This window comes from Vulpes lagopus, chromosome 1, assembly GCF_018345385.1.
Source record: "Vulpes lagopus strain Blue_001 chromosome 1, ASM1834538v1, whole genome shotgun sequence".
In the NCBI taxonomy this organism is placed as follows: Eukaryota; Metazoa; Chordata; class Mammalia; order Carnivora; family Canidae; genus Vulpes; species Vulpes lagopus.
The window spans coordinates 35,293,374-35,314,839 of NC_054824.1; the positions used below are offsets into that span (position 1 = coordinate 35,293,374).

The 21,466-nt window shown below is 36.8% G+C and overlaps 1 pseudogene; it reads left to right on the forward strand.

The window, feature by feature from the left end:
• Positions 1-3,829: 3,829 nt before the first annotated feature.
• On the forward strand, positions 3,830-5,486 carry LOC121486518 (annotated as a pseudogene).
• The last annotated feature ends 15,980 nt before the right edge of the window (positions 5,487-21,466 follow it).

Genomic DNA, 21,466 nt, shown 5'->3' on the forward strand with positions numbered 1-21,466 from the left:
AAGGCCTTATTAAATAGAGATAAGGACTATGCAGAGAATCAAAACAAAATGATATGAAGTAAGTCACATGTGGCCTTTTAAGTTGAATAATGAGGAAAGAACTTCCTGAGGAGGTGACTTCTAAACTGAGACTAAAGGGAGGCTGAGCTGCTGCAAAGACCTTCAGGCCAACAGAGTAAGTAAAAGAAGGACAGAGAAGTAGCCATTAGATTTGGCAAGTTGCAGGTTGTTCACAATCTTGAAAATCAAACTAGAATCAATGGAGTGGTGGAGAAAGAAGCCTGATAAGAGTGCCCTCAAGAGAAGTTAGATGTGTATATACCATGTTTAGGGATAAGACTCAAGATAAGTATTTCAGTTCTGCCCAATTTTGCCCATAAGTCTAAATAAATTCCAATGAAAATCTCACCAGGGTTTCATGATCTTGACAGAAAATCCCAAAATTTACATGAAAGCACAAAGAAGTAAAAATGTCTACAAATATTTCAAAGAACCATACTGGAGGAGATGCTCTACCAGAGAGTGAGTTCTTATGCAGCTACAGGAAGATCTTGTGCTCTTGGTGGAGAAATACACAAATAAACCAATGAAACAATGTAGAGATCCAGAAAATTGTATAAGATAGATAGAGGTGGCATTTCAAAGCAGTGGAGAAATGATGGTTGTTCATTCAAGATATTAAGACAAATGGGCAAAAGATGAATAGGCTTTCTAAAAATAGAAACACCAATGGCCACTAAAACTATGAAAAGATGCTCTACTTTTCTAGATGTCAGGAAATGCAAATTAAAATCATCATGAGTTAACAGTTCAAACTGACTAGTCTGGCAAAATTAAAAGGCTGACAATTCACGTATTGTCATAAATATGGAGAAATAGGAACATCTAATTTAGTGTTGGTAAGAATGAAAATTGGAATTATATCCATCAGTACAGAAAAAGTATAACTCTCAGTTGTGGATATATATTTGTACAGTAGTATATAAAAACATGTACAGGCATGCTAAACACTAGATTCTGGTTAATAGTTACCAGTGGGGATAAGAGATAATGCATTTGAGAAGGGTTTCAATTTTATCTATAATAGTTCTCTTAAAAAGGTAAAGCAAATATAGAAAACCATTAAAAGTTTATGGAGCTTGGCAGTAGGTGTGTATGTTCATAGGCGTATATTACATCATTCCCTAGCATTTCTCTGTGTTTGAATTGTTTCATAATTTAAAAAGAATGAAAAGTGAAGAAGTGAAAACAGTAGAGACAATTGGAGTAGTTTTACTGTGTAGGGACAGAGAAATAGAGTGATTGTTTAAAAGAATCAAGATAAGTTTTTTTTGTTTTTGTCTAAGGTAGAAGATGCTAGAGCATTTTGTATGCTAGTGTGACTAACCTAACAGAAAGGGAAAATTTAATTCAAAAGGGAGTAGGTAAAACACAGAAATTAGGTCCTTAAGCAGCAAAGCAAGACAGGATACTAAGCTTAAACGAAAGGCTCACCTTTCACAAATGAAGCTATACTTTCTTCCTTGTCATAAGAAGAAAGACAAAAGGTAAGGACAGATATAGGCAGTTTGGAGGATTTGATATGGAAGATAAGGGGAACAGAAGGACTGTCCATCTAATTGTATCTATATTCTCAGTAAAACTGAAGAGCAGATAGGTTAGAAGCTGCGGAGAAGGTCATTGGGGTAGACATATTAAAAAGATGAGAAATAGTTTTTCTATAAGTTGCGAAGGGAATTTATAGGACAAATTCACAGAAATAAATGTCTGACCTAAGCTAGTTTGGTTAAACACAAGTAGGTTAATTTTAGTAGATAATAGTGGGCACCAGGAGTTGAGAGTGGGTGAGTTTACTACTTCCATACAATCTTCTTACAAGGTTTTAGTAAAAGAATCAGATAAAAATTATTCATACATATAAGCCATAATTAAATTAACATTTATCAATAAGCAGACCTTCAAATAGGCCAGATAGCCTATTCTGTAAGCAGTGAAATCTCTTGGGACAGATGAGAGAATGTTCTAAGGCAGAATTCAGTTAGCCTTGTGGTCATTAGCAGTCAACCAGAACCCTTCAAAGAAATGACTGGACACTGGACTGTCAAGGATCAAGTTTCCAACTTCTTTCTAATAGTGAAGGGTGACTTACTAGACTCATAGCAAGGCAGGGAGTATTTCTAGAATATTTTAGTCAATTCACAGAGCAGCTCTCACTAATCTCACTAATGAATGCCTGTTTCCAACACCTATTATCTAATTAACAAGCCACTAATTTCACCAAGAAATACCTATCTCTATCCTTTATTATTCTAGTATTTTAAAATCTAGTGTTAATTGGAACTAGATTATTGAAGATTATAATAGCTATCCCTGGATTATAGTCTCTTTTATTAAATTTTGACTACCCCCTCCCTTCTTCTAGAGTACGCTTTACGACCAGGTAATTGATCAAACCTAGAATGTAGCTTAGCCTCACACAGGCAAACACACACATACACACACACATACATGTACACACGTGTGCCTATGTCAAAATATTTTAAAGATGCAGACATTATTTTACCTAAAGTGAGATATAGACATTGTCGAATTCTAATTTGAGATTTGAAGTCAAAAGCTTCACTCAATATTTCTAATGACAGTTACTAGGTGTGGAATCCTAGCTTGTAATCAGAGACTGGACTGAAATCATTGATAAGCCATGAGGCATTAAGAACTTCCTTAGCCTGTAGCCTGCCTAAGCTTCCGTTTCCTCAAAAATGATAATACTTACCTATGTGGATACTATGTGAACAAATTGAACAAATCATCCAATGTTTTTTTTTTTATTATGGTTAGAGTATATTGATAACATCTTTTGAAAGGTGCTTAACTGATAACTCCATTTCATTATCTCTGTGTGCACTGTATCACTGTTAAATGGCAAGTCCCTCTAGGGTGAATGTCTGTGTTTCATGCTCTAAAACTGTTTTGAATCTTACAAAAATGAGGCAATTTTGGAAACTTCCTTTAAGGGTAAGTGCTTATTAGACAGACAGAGCATCTGCTAGGGGGTATCTTGTGCTAGTCTCTCCCCCTCTCTCTATCTCTCTCCACCCCCTGAACTCTACTACAGATGCACATCTCACCCATGCCTACTGCTCTGCCTATAAACAATCCTTTAAAAAAAAATGTACTTTGGCCCAACTAGCTTGTCTAACTCATTCCCTCTCATCTTTCACTGCTACATTATATAAAGAGAAGTCTCACTCACTGTCTCTTTTCCACTACCCAATTACTCTGTAATGCACTGCAAGCCAACTCCCTTCTCCACTACACTACTGAAAATGCTCTCCCAAAGGTCATGAATTCCTCCCTATTATAGATCCAACAGTGTTTCCTCAGCACTCATCTTCTTCATTCTCTTTGCCGCCCTTGACCCTGCTGACTATTTACTCTTCCTTGCTGCATGTCTCAGTACTCAGGCACTGAGCACTGGCGAAATTCAGACCTCAAAGATGTCTCAATACCATCATTTAAACTGAGTTTAGTGTCTATAAAATTCAAGTCACTGATGAATGTCTCTGTGTTCTTACCTGGTGCAACATTTATCATGACCTGGTATAGAAGGGAATATATATAATTTACTGATACCAAACTTACCTTGCCAATTCTCTTAGTATACATGGCTAATAATTATTTTGAAAATGCTTTATTTTAAAAAGCACACAGGTCCCTTCCTAGAGAGGCAGCCCAAGGGGGCCTGATGAAGGTGGAGGCTGGCGTTGCCACTCCCCAGTGGCCGCAGATGGGGGACATTATGTAAATGTCCAAGATAGTTCTCATGAGCATGAGATCAGGCAAAAGCACCTGCTACAACTGCTTCTCCAGGGAGACTTCCAACCCATCCACCCCAGACGTCACCATAGGGACCAGAATGGAAAAGATTTTGGGACCCATTTCAGTTGTCACTACCATTGCAAAAGCCACTAAGATCAGCATTCACAAATAGCACCACAGGGTGCCCCTCTCCTCCAGCACCCTCACCTCCTTCCCTCAGGGTGAGGAAGACAGCATGTCCCCATCACCACCCTGCACTGTGAATCCAAGCTCTACTGTGCCATCTCTGGCAGCTGCAGTCCAGAGTCTACTGGACTCTGGGTCCAGCCTGTCTCTATGCTCCACATTCTTGCTGCCAGAGTACAAGGAGGAGCTAGAGCCATTTGTATTTGCTGAGCAGCCCTCAGCTCTGTTGTCAGGTCGGCTACAGTGTGTTCAAGGACCCTGTAATCAGTACATGGAGGCACATGTTTTATCAAAGATGCATCTTAAAGACAGAGAAGTCTCCCATGTGCAACACCAACCTGATGGTGGTAGTAAACAAAATTGCAATGGAGTATAGATCTAGGAGTTCTTCATTCACTGCAAGCATGGCTATCAGGTGGTGGCTGGCAGGAAGCCCGCCTCTTTTTGAGGTAGACACCCTGTGGGAGTCCCTTCACCATCAAGCTCAGTTCCTAGAAAGACAACAAAGACTGCTGTGACTGCAGGTCTGTGTGATGCTCTAACAAGCCTAGTCATCCCCTCCTCATGATGAACATGGAGGAACTCAAGGAGTACAACCACATCAAGTATCCCCACTCTAAGTACAGATGCATGTTCATGGGAAATCAGGACATGTGTGAGATGGACCTGAAGGAGTTCCCACGGCAAACGGCTGAGAGCTTCCACAAAATATTTGTGGTGCTGACACAGAAGGACTAGGAGATTATTTTCTGCATTTCATGCTGGGCAAGCTCTCAGAGAAGATCGACCAGCTGGAGAAGAGCCTAAATGCCAGAAGATGCCGGAATGGCATGACAACATTGTGCTGATGCTCTGCCTTCTAGAGCACAAGCTTTACAGTAGCTCAGCAGACTATACATCATGTGGGACATCCAGAACCTGCAGAGGGTGAACACAGTCCGGGCCCAGACAATTGGTATACACACTGGTCTCCTCCTATAGCATGCTCCTAAGCAGTTTGCTGAAGGATATCCAGGACTGGAACATCACGGGCACTGAGCTGAAGATAAAGAGGGAGCTCATGGGCCTCAACCACTGGGTACAGGCCCTGGTCAGAGTTGCATGCACAGTGGCTCCTAACCAAATAATCAAGATCTGGGACATCTAGACCCTCAACTGCACCCACATCCTGCAGATGTCACCAGCAGCACTACTATATTGGCACAATGAATAGCCGCATTGTCCAGTGGCACTGGGAGAACTTCATTCACACATGAAACATCAAGTCTAAGTAGCAGGTGCAGATCCTAACAGGCCACATTGGCACCATGTATGCCTTGACAGTCATCTCCATACCAGACCAGACCAAAGTCCCCAGCATATCCTATGACAGATCCCTCAGGGTCTGGAGTGTGAACGGCATGATCTGCATGTAGACTCTGCTGCATCACCAGTGCAGTATAACTGGGCTGGCTGTGTGGGGATTGTGGACAGCACTGTGAAAGTTTGGACTTCCTAAAAGAAAATCCAGGCTGAGTCTTGGCCTGCATTAGACCTATCCAAGCCAGGCTGGTCACATGAGATGAGTAGTCTTACAGTCTCTTCCTGCCTTGTGTATGAAAAGGTGAGCAGGCTTAGCTAGCCAAGCAGTTTCCTTTCTGCCCTATGCCCAACAAGCCTATCTCTGCTTGCTCCTATCATTGGTCCTCCTCCCCAAGTACCAGATATAATGCTGGACCAGCCTACCCTCTGTCTCCACCCCAAATAGACTATGGGCCTTTTTATTCACCTTTTATACTGTTCTTAGGCTGTGTGTATATTTGACTACTTTCTGACTGAAATAAAAGCTGCATAGACTGTGAAAAAAATTAATAAAATACGTACAGATTGACACCTTTAAAATTAAAAAAAAATTACTTGCTTTTATAGTGCCCAGCTTATAATTATTTCTCTCAAGAAGGAACTAGTTCAGTTTATTCTGCATTACAATATTTATTACCAAGGACTTTGAGGGGTGCAAAAAGGAGAGAGAGAAAAAAAGCTCTGTGCTAAGAGTTTTGGGAGAAAGGCTGGCCCACTTTGTCTGCAGAAGAGGAAGGGATCATTGAAGTCTTCCCATATCAGGATTCATCACGAAATCTCTGAGAAAAAATAATGAAGGTGGATGAGGATGCAAGGCCTCTGTCCCTGGGTTGCTATCATTCATATCCTCATTAAAACTCTCATTCCATAGCCCTACAGTCACCTCCTTCCATTCCTGCCCTCCATTCCTGCAATCAGCTTTTGTCAGATTCCATCTGCTGCTCTCCCCTCATTATGCCCGAGGAGGCAAGGCAGCCCTTTTTATTTAATCCTGTGGTCTTAAGCTGACTGCCAAACTAAGATGATCTGGAAGGTAAATGCAGAAAATGGGAGCCCACCTTAGATGACATTCCAATTGGTGTTTCCCTTGTACTTTTCTCTGTGTTATATCTCTCCTTCCTAAGATATGGGTAATAATATAGAGGAAATTCTCTGAGCTAGGCAGTGTGAATCTTCTATTATCAAAAAATGACACTTATTCAAGACATTCAGAAGTATGGAAGAGGACATTGGGGTTTTATCAGAGATAATGGAACTTGTTCTCCCAAGATCAAGGATTTAACACTTATAGCACTGTCTACCTGTCCCTCCCAGGATTCATTTCTTCTAGAAGTGGCTCTTCTAGGAGCCACCCCTAATTAGTCACACATTTTGATGGTGATGGAAATACCTCAAGAATCCCTTTTGCCTGTCTGAACTTCAGAGACAAACCAACAATGTGGGCAAAAAGAAACCTAGAATGCTAAGCAGACAGTTGTCCATCTACCAAAGTAAAGATTCTAGAGATGGAAACTTTCCAGATTCCTGTATAGCCGCTTTACCTATGATGTCCAAATTAGTAGATGTAATGTGAAGGAAAAGACCAATGCAAACAGTAAACTTTGGATGTGATCCTGCATTTTCATTGGCTTATCTTTTTATTCAATGTTGTTGTGATATTGTGATTTATAATAGGAAATAAATATTTTATCTTAATCCCCAGTTTCTAACACAGAACTCCTAAAACCCTTTGGATTCTCCTAAATTAGAGCTGATGGTGTCTTTTGTTATATTAATGAGGCCTCTTAGGATCCCCACCTAAGGATGGGGGCTAGGTGTCCAGAGAGCCAACCTGAGTGGAAGCTTTCAGCCCTACCTCCTTGACCTCCAGAGTGGAGAAATGGGCTAGAGACTGAGTTTAAACACTAATGGCCAACAATTTAATCAATTGTGCTTACATTAGGAAACCTCCATTTGGTTGTCCAACCCCCCCCCAAAAAAAAAACAGGGTTCAGAGAGCTTCCAGTTTGGTGAACATGTGGGGAGATCTGGGGAAAGTGACATACTAGATGTGGGCATGAAATTCCATGCCCTTTCTCCATACTTTGTTCCCTGCATCTTTTGCATCTGTCTGTTCCTGGGTTATATTCTTTCATAATAAATAGGTAATCTAGTAAGTAAAATGTTTCTGTGAGGTGTCTGAGCCACTCTAACAAATTAATTTAACCCAAGCATGGGTTGTTGGAACTTTCAATCTATAGCCAATCAGGAGCTCAGGTGACAACCTGGAGTTGCAGTTGGTCTATGAAGTGTGTGTGTGTGGGGGGGGGGGGGGGTCTTGTAGGACTGAGCCCTTAACCTGTGGGACCTGAGGCTGTATCCAGGTAGATAGTGTTAGAATTGAATTGAGTTGCAGGGCACTAAGCAGCTGGTGTTTGAGAATTGCTTGTTGGTATAGAAGAGACACTCTCCCAACACACATACAACACACATATACACACACTCACGCTGGAGTTGGTGACCAGGACTCACTCATTGTTAATTTTTCTGAAGAGTATCAGTTATTTTCTTAGTATCTGTTTTCCCTGTAGAAGGAACATAGTGAAGAGCAATAAGGAAAACATAGGCTTTGGAATTAGAAAGATCTAGGTTGAAAATCCTGCTTCACCTTTACTAGTTGCATAGTTGGGAAATATACTTAACAACTCTGAGCCTCATGAGCAGAAATAAAAATAGCAATGGAAAGTTGTTGTCTATGCATATAAAGTATCTAATTGAGAGTTCGGCATTTAGTAAGAATGAAAAATAAATAAATATTTAGATTAACAAGTGGAATCATTTCTTTATGATATTAACTGATTCATTTTGGTAACCACTTCTCATTTCTCCTGATTTCAAATGAAGGAATACATCTGCAAGGACATAATGCCCTTTCTACCCTACCTTGTACATTTTAAATGCACCACTGGAATTCTGCCACAAAATAAAAGAGAATGCTTACCTCTTTAAGAATATATAATTATTGTTGACAGTCAACCAGCTTGAAAAAGCACTTCTATATTGATTAACAGTGACCCATAATTAAATACGACAGTACTTAGAAAAAGACCTGATGGTCCCAGAAAGAATTGTTTCAGGAATAATGAGTGTTTATCATTTTTATTTGTTTCCTAAGTGGCAGTTATCAACACTAGTTATCCAGATTTTTAATTAAAAACCAGAAAAATTAGTAAGGTACTGAGTTAGGGACAAATAGGACTAGGCAGGGCTAAGTAGGGGGCCACAGAATCAGGTTCACAGGAATCCCAAAAATGCTGAGGTGTAAGGAAACCAGAGATAAGGGAACAAGCCAGACCACCCTGCCCTAGGTGTGGGCAGGGAGGGTGTCTTTTTTATGACAGTCATCCATGATCAACAAAGAATAACCAGACCCCAAAGAAGAAGTAAGCCATTAAAGATGTTATCACCAGTCCTAACTCAAACCAAGACATCACAGGAATCTCGAGGCCATAAGCTTCCCAGTCAGTTCTCAATAAAAGACTGTCACTACAGGAACTTCAGTGGCAACCCTGTTGGGACCCTTCTTACTTCTGAGAGCTTTCTCTGTACCTTTGCTTAATAAACTTATATCCCTTTACTCACTCTCCTGTGTCCTTGAGATTCATTCTTCGACTCCGTGAGACAAGAACCAAGTTCTCCCGTATCAGTACTGCTGTCAAGAGAATCTTTTAAGTATTTGTCATCATAATATAAATTCAGTATCTCTATAATCATATATAAATGACATAGAATGTTTTTAAGAACATGAAATGATCTATACCACATTTTCCTTTAAGCAACATGTTTTATTAAGGAGGTTATTAGGTGGAAATTGTTTTCATAACTTAAAATTGTTGCTTTCTCTCTTAGAGAAAAAACATTGATATTTCACAATAGGGTTAGAAACATAAGTATAACACAGGAATATACAGCAAACAGAAAGAAAGTATTTTGTTAGCACCTACCAGCTTTCCAACCCATATGAATATATATTAGAAATATTTATATGTGTGTTTATATATAAGTATGTACCTATGCTAGGTCCTCATATTTTTCCCTAGATGTGGCTATTTAAAGTCATTATTCGCCTACTTTATTTCTCATTTTCAGATAAACTGTTATAAGTAAGACTATACCAATATGATGATTTGAATTTTCTTTAGCTATCACCAAAATAATCTGTAAAGGAGAAAACTGAAAAGCCATGACCCTATGCTTCCTCCAAATACCCCAGAAAATAGTACTAAAGGATTCTTTTAAAGTATGAAGCCACAACAGTAAACAGAATGAGAAAGGAGACAACAGTAATAAAACTTTAGAATTTCTGCAGCAGATAAAGCTATAAGATCACTTGAACCAATCTTCCTGCTGAGGGAAATGTAGAAAAGCTGGGTAAAGTATATAATCTGTTTTAAAGGAATAGAGAGCTACAAAATAATGAAGCATTACCAGAATAAAGATTTACAAGAGGTCAGCATCAAGACAAGTGAACCTAACTTGGGGGCCACTTTTGCCCCCCAGAGCATTTGCTGATCTATAAGAAAGGCAGAAGCTGAAGTCCTTTTGAAAACCTCTTCATAGGAAAGGAAAAAAGTTGTGGAGTTTAGGAGACAGTAAAGCACTGGTAACCCAAAAGGCTGCATCCTAGGAACAGAGGGGAACACAAAGGAACCATGTTTCTGTCAAAAATGTAGAACCCAACTCTAAATCATCTATATAGTTTAGAAAATCTTCAACCCAGAAATTTTATTGAACTGACCTTGGATTGCTAATAATCCCCAGTGGATGGAAGAAGCAAGGAAAAATCCTACCTAGAAAGAGATATCCTAGACTTCAAACTCTTTTTGAAAACTTATTTTTTTTATATTTTAATAAACTTCTTATTTTAGAATGTATTTAGACTTACTTATAGAAAAATTGTGAAGATAGTAGAGTTTCCATAGACCCCACACATAGTTTCTCCTAGTATTAACATTCTCTATTATTATGTTACATTTATTATATTTGATGAACCAATATTGATATATTATCATCAACTGAAACTCATACTTTATTCAGAATTTCTTAGGGTTTTTTCTATTTCTTTTAACCTTATGTCCTTTTTCTGTTCCAAGATACCATCCAAGACATCACATTATATTTAGTCGTGGCTCTCCATAGGCTCCTCTTGGCAGTGATTGTTTCTCAGACTTTCCTGGTCTAGGATGACCTTGATAGTTTTGAAGCATACCAATCAGGTATTTTGTAGAATATCCCTCAAATGAATTCGTCTGATGTTTTTCTCATGATTAAACTGGGCTATGGGTTTTTTTGGAGGCAGACCACAGAGGTGAAGTGCCATTTTCATCATATCTTATGAAGGAAACATACTATAAACATGACTTCACTGTTGATATTGACTTTGATCAATGTTATGACTGTCAAGATTCTCTAGTGTAAAGTTAATCTTTTTCACCCTTTCCACATTTACTCTTTAGAGGGAAGTCACTGTACATAGATCACATTTTTTAAAAGGGGAGTTATGGTCTATCTCCTTGAGGAAATAAATTTTCTACCTAAATTATTAGGAGTTCTTCTGCATGGAACATTTGTCTATTCTCTCCCATTTATTTATTTTTAATAGTTTATTTGTATTAGTATAGACTCATGGATATTTATTTTACACTTTGTGTTATAATCCAATACTATTTCATTTTATTCCTAAAATTGCTCTGAATTTGACCATTGGGAGCTCTTTCAATTGATTCCTATGTCCCTTTGATATACCACCATTTTTGTGGACTTGTTTTATGAGGTTTTGTGTTTGGGGGGTTTTGGTTTGGTTTGAACACTTCCTTACTATCACTACAAGACATTCCAGGTTCATCTTGTATATGTCTTGCCCCAGTTTTACAATCAGCCATTTCTCCAAGGAGTCCTGGTTTATTTTACTGAAGAATGACATTATAAATCAAGATCTGTGTGTTAAGTGTGTTCATTGCTATGGGGTATCATTACTTCTAGGCCCTCACAGCTGATGGAGAAGGAAAGATGTGCATACTAACCAGAATATATATACTTATATATATCCATCTCTATGTTAAACAGGTGTTTATGCTGATGTCTCCAACTCTACTCCTTTACCATATGGATTATTCTTCCTTCTTCTTCCCCTTGTTTGTATGTAACCTTCTACTCCAATAGTAAAAAAACTGACTCCTACCATCCACCATCTGTTTACTTAACTCAATTCCTTAACTCCTAAATGTTATGGTTGTTTCAGAATTGCTAACTCATATGCCTGTTGTAGACGATTTTTTTCAACTAGAGTATACTACTTCTATATAGTTCCTTTTGTCTTTATTCCTACAGACTAATTTCCAAATTTATTTAGGTCAGCTTTTCCCTTCACCCCCTTCAGTGAGATTGTTTCATACATTTTTAGTGCAGTTAGGTTCTTTTGTCACAGTGTGTACTGTCACATAGTATAGTTAGAGATTATCTAAAGGATTTCTTAAATTTACATGCCTTAAAGTCCACTCTTCTGCTATAAAGTTTGATGGGTTTTGAAAAATGTGTAATCGTATGCATTACAGTGTTACACAAAATAGTGTCACTGCCCTAACCCCCTATGCTTCACCTGTTCAAAGCACATATACACTCCAAAACTCCTGCAACCACTAATCTGCTTCACCTGTTTGTCTTTTACATAGTGTCATATAAAAGGAATGATACAGTATGCAGCCTTTTCAGATTGACTTCTTTTACCTAGAAATATGCATTCAAAATTCATCCACGTCTCTGAATGGTTTGATAGCTCATATCTTCTTATATAATTTGTTTATTAGTTAATCTATTAAAGAACATCTTGGTTGCTCTAGGTTTTCAAAGTTACTAATAAGGCTGCTATAAACATTCAAATGAAGATTTTTATGTGGAACATACACTTTCAAATCAATTGGGTAAATATGTAGGAATTTGATTGCCAGATTGTATAGTAAGAATATGTTTAGCTTTGTAAAAAGCTGCCAAACCATATCCAAAGAGCCTGTAACAATATGTACTGTCACCAGTGAGGAATGAGAGTTTCTGTTGCTCTGCATCCTTACCAACAGTTGGTAGTGTCAGGGTTTTGTTTTGTTTTTGTTTTTTAGTCATTCTAATAAGTATATAGTGGTACCACATTGCTATTTCAAATTGCATTTTCCTAATGACAAATGTTGTTGAACATCTTTTCATATGTTTATTTGCCACCTGTTTTTCTTCTTTGGTTAAGGGTTGTTCAGATCTTTGGCTCATTTTTAATTGAGTTGTTAGGTTTTCTAATTGTTGAGCTTCAATCTGTCTTTATATATTTAGGATACAAGTCCTTTATCAGATATATTTTGCAAATATTTTCTCCCAGTTTGTTGCTTATCTTTTAATTTTATTTAGTGTCTTTACCAGAAGTTTTTTATTTTAATAAAATCCAATGTATCATTTTTCTTTTTCTCTCTTGTGTTGTATCTAAAATCTCATTATCAAGACTAAGGTCAGGGGCACCTGACCTTAGTGGTGGCTCAGTTGGCAAAGCATCTCACTCTTGATTTTCACTCAGGTCATGATCTCAGGGTTGTGAGATCAAGCTATAGCACAGGCTCCACGCTGAGCATAGAGTCTGCTAAAGATTCTCTCTTCCTTTCCTTCTGCCCCTCCCCTCAGCTCATGAAAGAAGAAAGAAAGAAAGAAAGAAAGAAAGAAAGAAAGAAAGAAAGAAAGAAAGAAAGGAAGGAAGAAAGAAAAAGAAAGAAAGAAAGAAAGAAAGAAAGAAAGAAAGAAAGAAAGAAAGAAAGAAAGAAAAAAGAAAGACTAAGGTCATGTAGATTTGAAAGAAAGAAAGAATAGACTAAGGTCATGTAGATTTGCCCCTCTATTTTTTTCTAGAAAATTTACATGCATTTTACATTAATATGCAGGATACATTTTTAATTAGTTTCTGGGTACGTGCAATGTCTGTGTCTAGGTCTATTTTTGGTTTGTTTTCTGTGTGTTTGGATGTTTTTGTTTGTTTGGTATGGCTCAGCTTGTTGTTTTTGTTTTTGTTTTTGTTTTATGGCACCATTTGTTGAAAAGACAATCCTTTCTCCACTGAATTGCCTTTGCATCTTCCTCAAAAATTAATTGGCTGTATTTGTGTGGGCCTACTTATTTATTCTTTTCCATTGATTTTTGTGCATATTTTTCACAAAGACTAGACTGTCTTTCTTACTGTAGCATAACCCTTAAAATAGTGTGTGATATACAGTAAGAAAAAAAATAACCACTTAGACAAGGAGATGAATAAGAAACATGAATAAGAAAACAGAAAAAAACAAGACAATGGAAGCAACCACCAGAGCTGTAGAATTTGAAATTATCAGACTATTCTTGCTATATTCAGTGAGATAAAAGACAATATTAAACATTTTAGCACAGAACTATTTTTTAAATTTTTTTTTTTAATTTTATTTATTTATGATAGGCACACAGTGAGAGAGAGAGAAGCAGAGACATAGGCAGAGGGAGAAGCAGGCTCCATGCACCGGGAGCCCGACGTGGGATTCGATCCTGGGTCTCCAGGATCGCGCCCTGGGGCCAAAGGCAGGCGCCAAACCGCTGCGCCACCCAGGGATCCCCAGAACTATTTTTTAAAAAGAGGTGATGCAGACTTGAAAAAGAAGAAAATAGAAATCTTACAACTGAAAAAAAAGAATAACTGAAATTAAGAACAATAAATTAGATCCAGATGATGGGAAAATATTCAAATAAAAAATAAGCTAATATGATGAAATAAAAGGGATGGAAAAGATTGGGAAAACATGAGTGTATGTGATACATAGAATAAAGTGAGATGACCTAAAATTTAGAAACTGGAATCACAGAATAAAAGGGAAAGAGATAAGATAATACAATATTTGAAGAAATAAAAGCAAGACTTTTCTAAAACTAAGCCATAGATTCAATCCACAGATTCAAGAATCAAACAAGTCCAGGGAGATATAAATAACATACCATGCACAGACTGATGCATCATCATGAAACTACAGAAAATAAAGACAAAATGAAATGCTTTATAAAGTAGCCAGAGAATAAATTATGGATTATCTTCAAATGAGCAACAAATACACTGATACCTGATTTCAAGAAAAACAATGGAAACCAGAACACACTGGAATGTTATCTGCAAGTGCTTAAAGAAAACAAACTAACAACTTAAAATTCTATAGGTAGGAAAATATCTTTCAATGATGAAGGTGAAATAAAGCCATTTTCTCAAACAAAAATTGAGATCAATCATTAGTGGCATAATTACAATAAAAAACATTCTGATGAGTTTTTTGAGCAAAAGAGAAAATTTTTTGAGAGGAGGAAGGAGTTATGAGAATGAAAATCACAAATATTTTATAAATCCAAAGGAATACTAATTTTAGAAACAATTATGATAATGTAGGGGAAAATGATGAGTAGCCTACTCATGAGTATGAGGTACTTTTTGGGAGGAGTAGAGTTAATTATATTTCATCAAAACTGCTATATAGAAAAATAATTTAATAAGTTATAAATAAATGAATGTAACTTACCAAAGAAAAATTTTAAGTAGAGTAATAGTTATTAAAGATATAGAATCCAGAGAGGTTACATCATCAAGATGGAGACATAGGTCATTCTCAGTATCAGTAACCCTCAAGAAGACCAGCTGGCAACTCTCCATAGACAAGATACCATTGTAAAAATCTCAGAACCCAGGAGTAGGACTGAAGCATCCCCTTGGACCACAGAGTTGGTGAAGAACCTCATTAGAAGAGTCAGGGAAGTAGTTTTGCCTTGACTACATTTCTACCCCCACCCCACCCCCAGGCAGACATAATACTGCACTGAGAGGGCTTACAGTTTCCCTATTGAGAAAAAAGAACCCACAGTGAACATGTAGCAACCCCAGCATTGTGGATGCTTCCCAGGAGGCCTACTCAGGTCTCACTTCACAAGAATCACTGGAAAAATCTGCTCAGCTCAATCACTGGGGATCAAATCAAGATGGAGAAGGATAGGTGCAACCAGCACTCAGATCTGGATCTTGGAAGGCCACATTCCTGCTTGCAGCTGAACCTGAGCAGAGATCTTAGTTAGCAGCTCTGACCATCAACATAGCCAAGCTCATGGCCCTGTCTGTCCAGGTAATTTTTGGCTGTTCTGCATGATTTGGGTCTCAAGCCAACAGGCTAGACTAGTCATGGAGCATGTTCTTTAGCCCCGCCCACACAGGGAAACAAATTCACAGCCCTGCCCAATTGCTGTGCTACATACCAAGACTGAATCAAGAAGAAATGGAAAATCTCAACAGACACTAGTAAGGAGACTGAATCAATAATCGAAATCTCCCAACCAAAAAAAAAGTCCAGAAGATGGTTTTACTGGTGAATTTTACTAAGCATTTAAAGAGGAATTTACACCAATCCTTCTCAAACTCTTCCAAAAATAGAAGAGGGAACACTCCCAAACTCAGTTTGTGAACCAGCATTATCCTGATACCAAAGACACTATGAAAAAGAAAACTAAAGGCCAATATCCCTGATTAATATAGATGCAAAAGTTCTCAATAAAATACTAGAAAACCAAATTCAGCAGCACATTAAAAGGCTCATTAACGGGGATCCCTGGGTGGCTCAGTGGTTTGGTGCCTGCTTTTGACCCAGGGCATGATCCTAGAGTCCCAGGATGGAGTCCCACATCAGGCTCCCTGTATGGAGCCTGCTTCTCCCTCTGCCTGTGTCTCTGCCTCTCTCTCTCTCTCTCTCTCTCTCTCTCTCTCTCTGTCTCTCATGAATAGATAAATCTTAAAAATCTTTAAAAAGGGGGATCCCTGAGTGGCTCAGTGGTTTGGCGCCTGCCTTTGGTCCAGGGCATGATCCTGGAGTCCCAGATTGAGTACCTCATTGGGCTCCCAGCATGGAGCCTGCTTCTCCCTCTGCCTGTGTCTGTGCCCTTCTCTCTCTCTATGTCTGTCATGAATAAATAAATAAAATTTTAAAAAATCTTAAAAAGAAAGGCTCATTAACCATGATCAACTGAGATTTATCCCAGAGACACAAGGATGGCTCAACATAGGCAGATCAATAAATCTGATATATCACATTAACAGAATAAAATGAAAAAATCATGATTGCATTAATAGGTACAGAAAAAGCATTTGAAAAAATTCAACATTTGTTCATGATAAAAATTCTTGCATTAGTTATAGAAGGAATGTACCTCGACTTAATAAGGGCTATACATGACAAGTCCACAACTAACAAACAACATATTCAGTGGTGAAATATTGAAAGTTTTTCATCTAAAATCAGGAATAAGACAAGGGTGCCGAATCTCACCATTCTTATTCAAGTCCAACCAGAGTAATTAGGCAAAAAGGAAAAATAAAATAAGATAAAATACATCAGAAATGGAAAGGAAGAAGTAAAATTGTCTCTATTAGCAGATGACGTGAATTAATACATATAAAAATCTTAAAAACTTCACCAAAACAATTGTTAGATCTATGCAACAAATTTGGTGAAGTTGCAAGATACAAAATTAACATCAAAAAGCAGTAAAATTTCTCTACACTAGCAACCAATTATCTGAAAAAGAAATGTTTAAAAGTGATCTTATTTACAATAGTATCAAAAATAATAAAATAATTAGGCAAAATTTAATCAAGGAGTTGAAAGATCTTTACACTAAAAACTACAAAATGTTGAGAAAAGAAATCAAAGATGACACAAATAAATGAAGAAGTATCCCATATTCATGGATTGGAAGAATCAATATTGTTAAAATATCCATACTACTCAAAGCCATCTATTGATTCAATGCAATTACTATTAAGATTCCAATGGCAGTTTTTACAGAAGTAGAAGAAACAATTCTAAAATTTATGTGGAATCACAAAAAACTCCAAAGCAATCCTAAGAAAGAAGAAGAGGGAGAGGCATCACACTTCCTGATTTTAAGCTATATTAGCTATAGCAATAAAAACTATGGTACTTTTTATTCATTTATTTTTAAAGATTTTATTTATTTATCCATGAGAGACACAGATAGAGAGAGAGGCAGAGACACAGGCAGAGGGAGAAGCAGACTCCATGCAGGGAGCCCGATGTGGGACTCGATCCTGGGTCTCCAGGATCACAACCTGGGCTGAAGGCAGGCGCTCAACCGCTGAGCCACCCAAGCTGCCCAAAACTATGGTACTGACATAAGAACAGACATATAAATAAATAGAACAGAATTGAAAGCCCATAAATAAACCCACGCATTCACAATCAACTAGTATTTGACAAGAGGAAAAGGCAGTGTCTTCAATAAATAGTGCTGGGGAAATTGGATATTCACATGCAAAAGAATGAAACCAGATCTTTATCTTACACCAGTTATAAAAGTTAACTTGAAATAGATTAAAGACTTATAAGTAAGACCTGAAATTATAAAACTACAAAAGAAAATGGAAAAAGGCTCCTTGACATGGGTATTGGCAATGAGTTTTAGATATGACCTGTAAAACACAAGCAACAAAATAAAAAATTAAAAAGTGGAATTATGGCTAAAATGCTTTGCACAGCAAAGGAAATGATTAACAAAACTGAAAAGTCAGCCTATGGAATAGGAGAAAGTATTTGTAAATCTAATATCTAATAAGGGATTAATATGCAAAATATATAAAGAATTCATACAACTCAATAGTAAAAAAATAAAAATAAACAATCCAATTTAAAAAATAGGCAAAAGACCTGAGTACATATTTTTCCAAAGAATATATACAAAGGGCCAACAGGTACATGAAAATGTGCTCAATGTCACTAATTATGAAATCAAATCAAAACGGAAATCTGATCACTGTGAGCTATTACTTCGTATCTATTAGAATCATTAACATCAAAAAGATGAGAAATAATGCTAGAGAGGAGCTTGAGAAAAGGTGACCCTTGTTTACTCTTTTTGGGATTATAAATTGGTACAGCCATTATGAAAAACAGTATGGAAATTCCTCAAGACAATAAAGACAGGACTACCATATGAACCAGCAATTCCACTTCTTGGCATTTATCTGAAAGAAACGAAATCACTATGTCAAGAGATATCTGCACCTCCATGTTCATTACCACATTATTCACAATATGATATCTCTGTGATATCATGTAATAGTTGTACTACACACACACAATAGAATATTATTCAACCATAAAATATAAGGAAATCCTGAGATTTGTGACAATATGGATGGACCATGAGGGCATAATGCTAAGTGAAATAAGACAAAAAAAAAAAACAAATATTGATAATCTCAGTTATAAATGGAATCTAAAAAAACTAAACTCATAGAAAAAGAGTGGAGATTGGCCGGTAGAGAAGGCAAAAGGTGGTGAGAAATTGGCAATCAAAGGGTAAAAATTTCCAGTTACAAGATGAATAAGTTCTAGGGGTGTAATGTACAGCATGATGACAACAGTTAACAATACTGTAGTATATACCTGAAGTTAGTAAGAAATTTAATCTTGAAATCATTTTACCACATGTGCAAACAAACAAACAAAAAGATAACTAAACAAACAAAAAGATAACTAAATGAAGTGGATGTGTTAACAAACTTTATTGTAGTAATCACTTCTCAATATTATACATATATCAAATCATCACATTGTATACCTTAAACTTACACAATGCTATATGTCAATTATGTCTCCATAAAGCTGGGAGTTAAAAAAATAAAAAATAAAATGAATCCAAAATTTAAAATCCTGTCACAAAGAAAATTCTAAGCTTTCCTGGTGAAATCTGACTTATTACTAATATAATATAAAACTATTCATAGACTAGAAAAAGAATAAACACTCTTCAACTCCTTTTATGAGAATGATCTACTAGTATATTACAGGAAAGCAATATTATAAGAGGTTTTACTCATGAACATAGATGTTTAAGGGACTAAAAAATATAGCAAACTGAATCCAGCAATATAGGCAGAACACTAACATTATAACCAACTTAGTCTTATTCTAGGGAAGTAGGGTTGGTTTAGTATTAGAAAAATCAATGTACTTTATCCCATTAAGAAACAAAAGGGAAAGTCAATGATAATTTCTAAAGATATGCAAGGCAAGTAATAATATTCAATAGCCATTCATTATTTTAAAAAACAAAACAAAACTTCACAATCTAGAAAGAAGGAAATTTCTTTATTACATAATAGGCTATCTAAACTCTTACCTATAACAAACATTTTTCTTAATGATAAAATGGAAGATTTCCTTTTGGAACCAGAAAAAAAAAGACAAATATACCTACTATCACCATTTCATTCAACATTTTATTAGCGGTCCTAACTACTGCAGAAAAGCAAGGAAAAGGAAGAAAATGTATAAAAATGAATAGGAAAGGAAAAAGAAACTCATTATTCACAGGTGACAATAGTATAGATAGAAAATTACAAAAAATAGGGCAGCCCCTGTGGCGCAGCGGTTTGGCCCCGCCTGCAGCCTGGGGTGTGATCCTGGAGACCTGGGATCAAGTCCCACATCGGGCTCCCTGCATAGAGCCTGCTTCTCCCTCTGCCTGTGTCTCTGCCTCTCTCTCTGTGTCAATAAATAAATAAAATCTTTAAAAAAATTACAAAGAATAAATGGATAAATCATTATAATTAATAATTTCTTTCTCAAGATCACTGTACACAGCATCAATCTACAAAAATCAATCATGTTTTTATATCCTTGCAATAACCAATTGGAAAATAAAATTTAATACTTCTTACAATAAAATAAAAATATCGAATACTTAGAAATAAGTCAAATGAAATATATATAAGACAAAACTAAATAAACCTAAATAAATAAGTAGACAAATCATGTTCATGAATTAGAAAGTTCAATATGGTAAAGATGTCAGTTTCCCCAAATTGATCAATAGTCCGATGTAGTTTCTTTTTTTTTTTCAAGTTTTTATTTAAATTCCAGTTAGTTAATGCACAGTGTAACATTAGTTTCAGGTATGCAATATAGTAATTCAGCACTCCTTTAAGAGACCCAGTGCTCAGCACAAGTGCACTTCTTAATCCCCACCACCTATTTATGAATCCTAGGAAAATTTTTTGTGGAACTTGACAATATGACCCTGAAAGGTATAAAAAATTCAAAATACCAAAGGCAAACAAGACAATTTCAACAATATGGAAAAACTTGTTCTACAGATGTGAAGACATATAATTCAAAGGTATAATAATTAAGAGTGTGGCACAAGAATAGACAAACAGGAAAGAGAACCCACAAACATATATTCTTGTTTTATGACAAAGGAAAACTTCAGAACAGTAGAGGAAATACTGATTTTTTCAATAAATAGTGGTGATATAGGCAAAATTAAACTACAATGCCTACAAATGTGTTGAAAAGTAGTAAAAATATAAAGAAAAGGTAGTACATGATTACCACAGAAATCAGAATAATGATTATGTTTAATGGAGAAGAAAAGTTTGTGAGTGTTTATGAGTGGGGGACCATGGGTCCTTCCAAGAGGCTATTAATATTCCATATTTTAACCTAGATATTACTAGAGTGTTCACTTTATAATTTTATTAAGCTGAACATGTAGATTTAAGAAAAGTCCTAAAACATGGATGGAATGGTAGCAGACCTAGAAGAACAAATCTTAAACTGGCAGCAGAGAAGTGCTCTCTCTCTCTTGCACTCTGTCCGTCTCGTCTCTCTCTCTCTCAGAGAGATCTTTTCTTCTCAGAGAGACAAATCTTCTAGATCTTCTAGAAAGATCCTGTACAAAGAAGCAAGAGCAAAAAGGACTTCAGATTTTAGTAGCACAAGAAGCTAGAAGACAACGGATTAATGTTTTCAGTATTCTAAGTCAATGTTATTTCCAACCTAGAATTCTATATTCAGTTGTCTTAGTTTATTTGGGTTGCTATAATAGAATACCAAAGACTGGGTCACCCGGGTGACTGTGGTTGAGAGTCGGCCTTTGGTACAGGTCGCGATCCCAGGATCCTGGGATCGAGTCCCCCATCCGGCTCCCTGCAGGGAGCCTGCTTCTCCCTCTGCCTGTGTCTCTGCCTCCCTCTCTC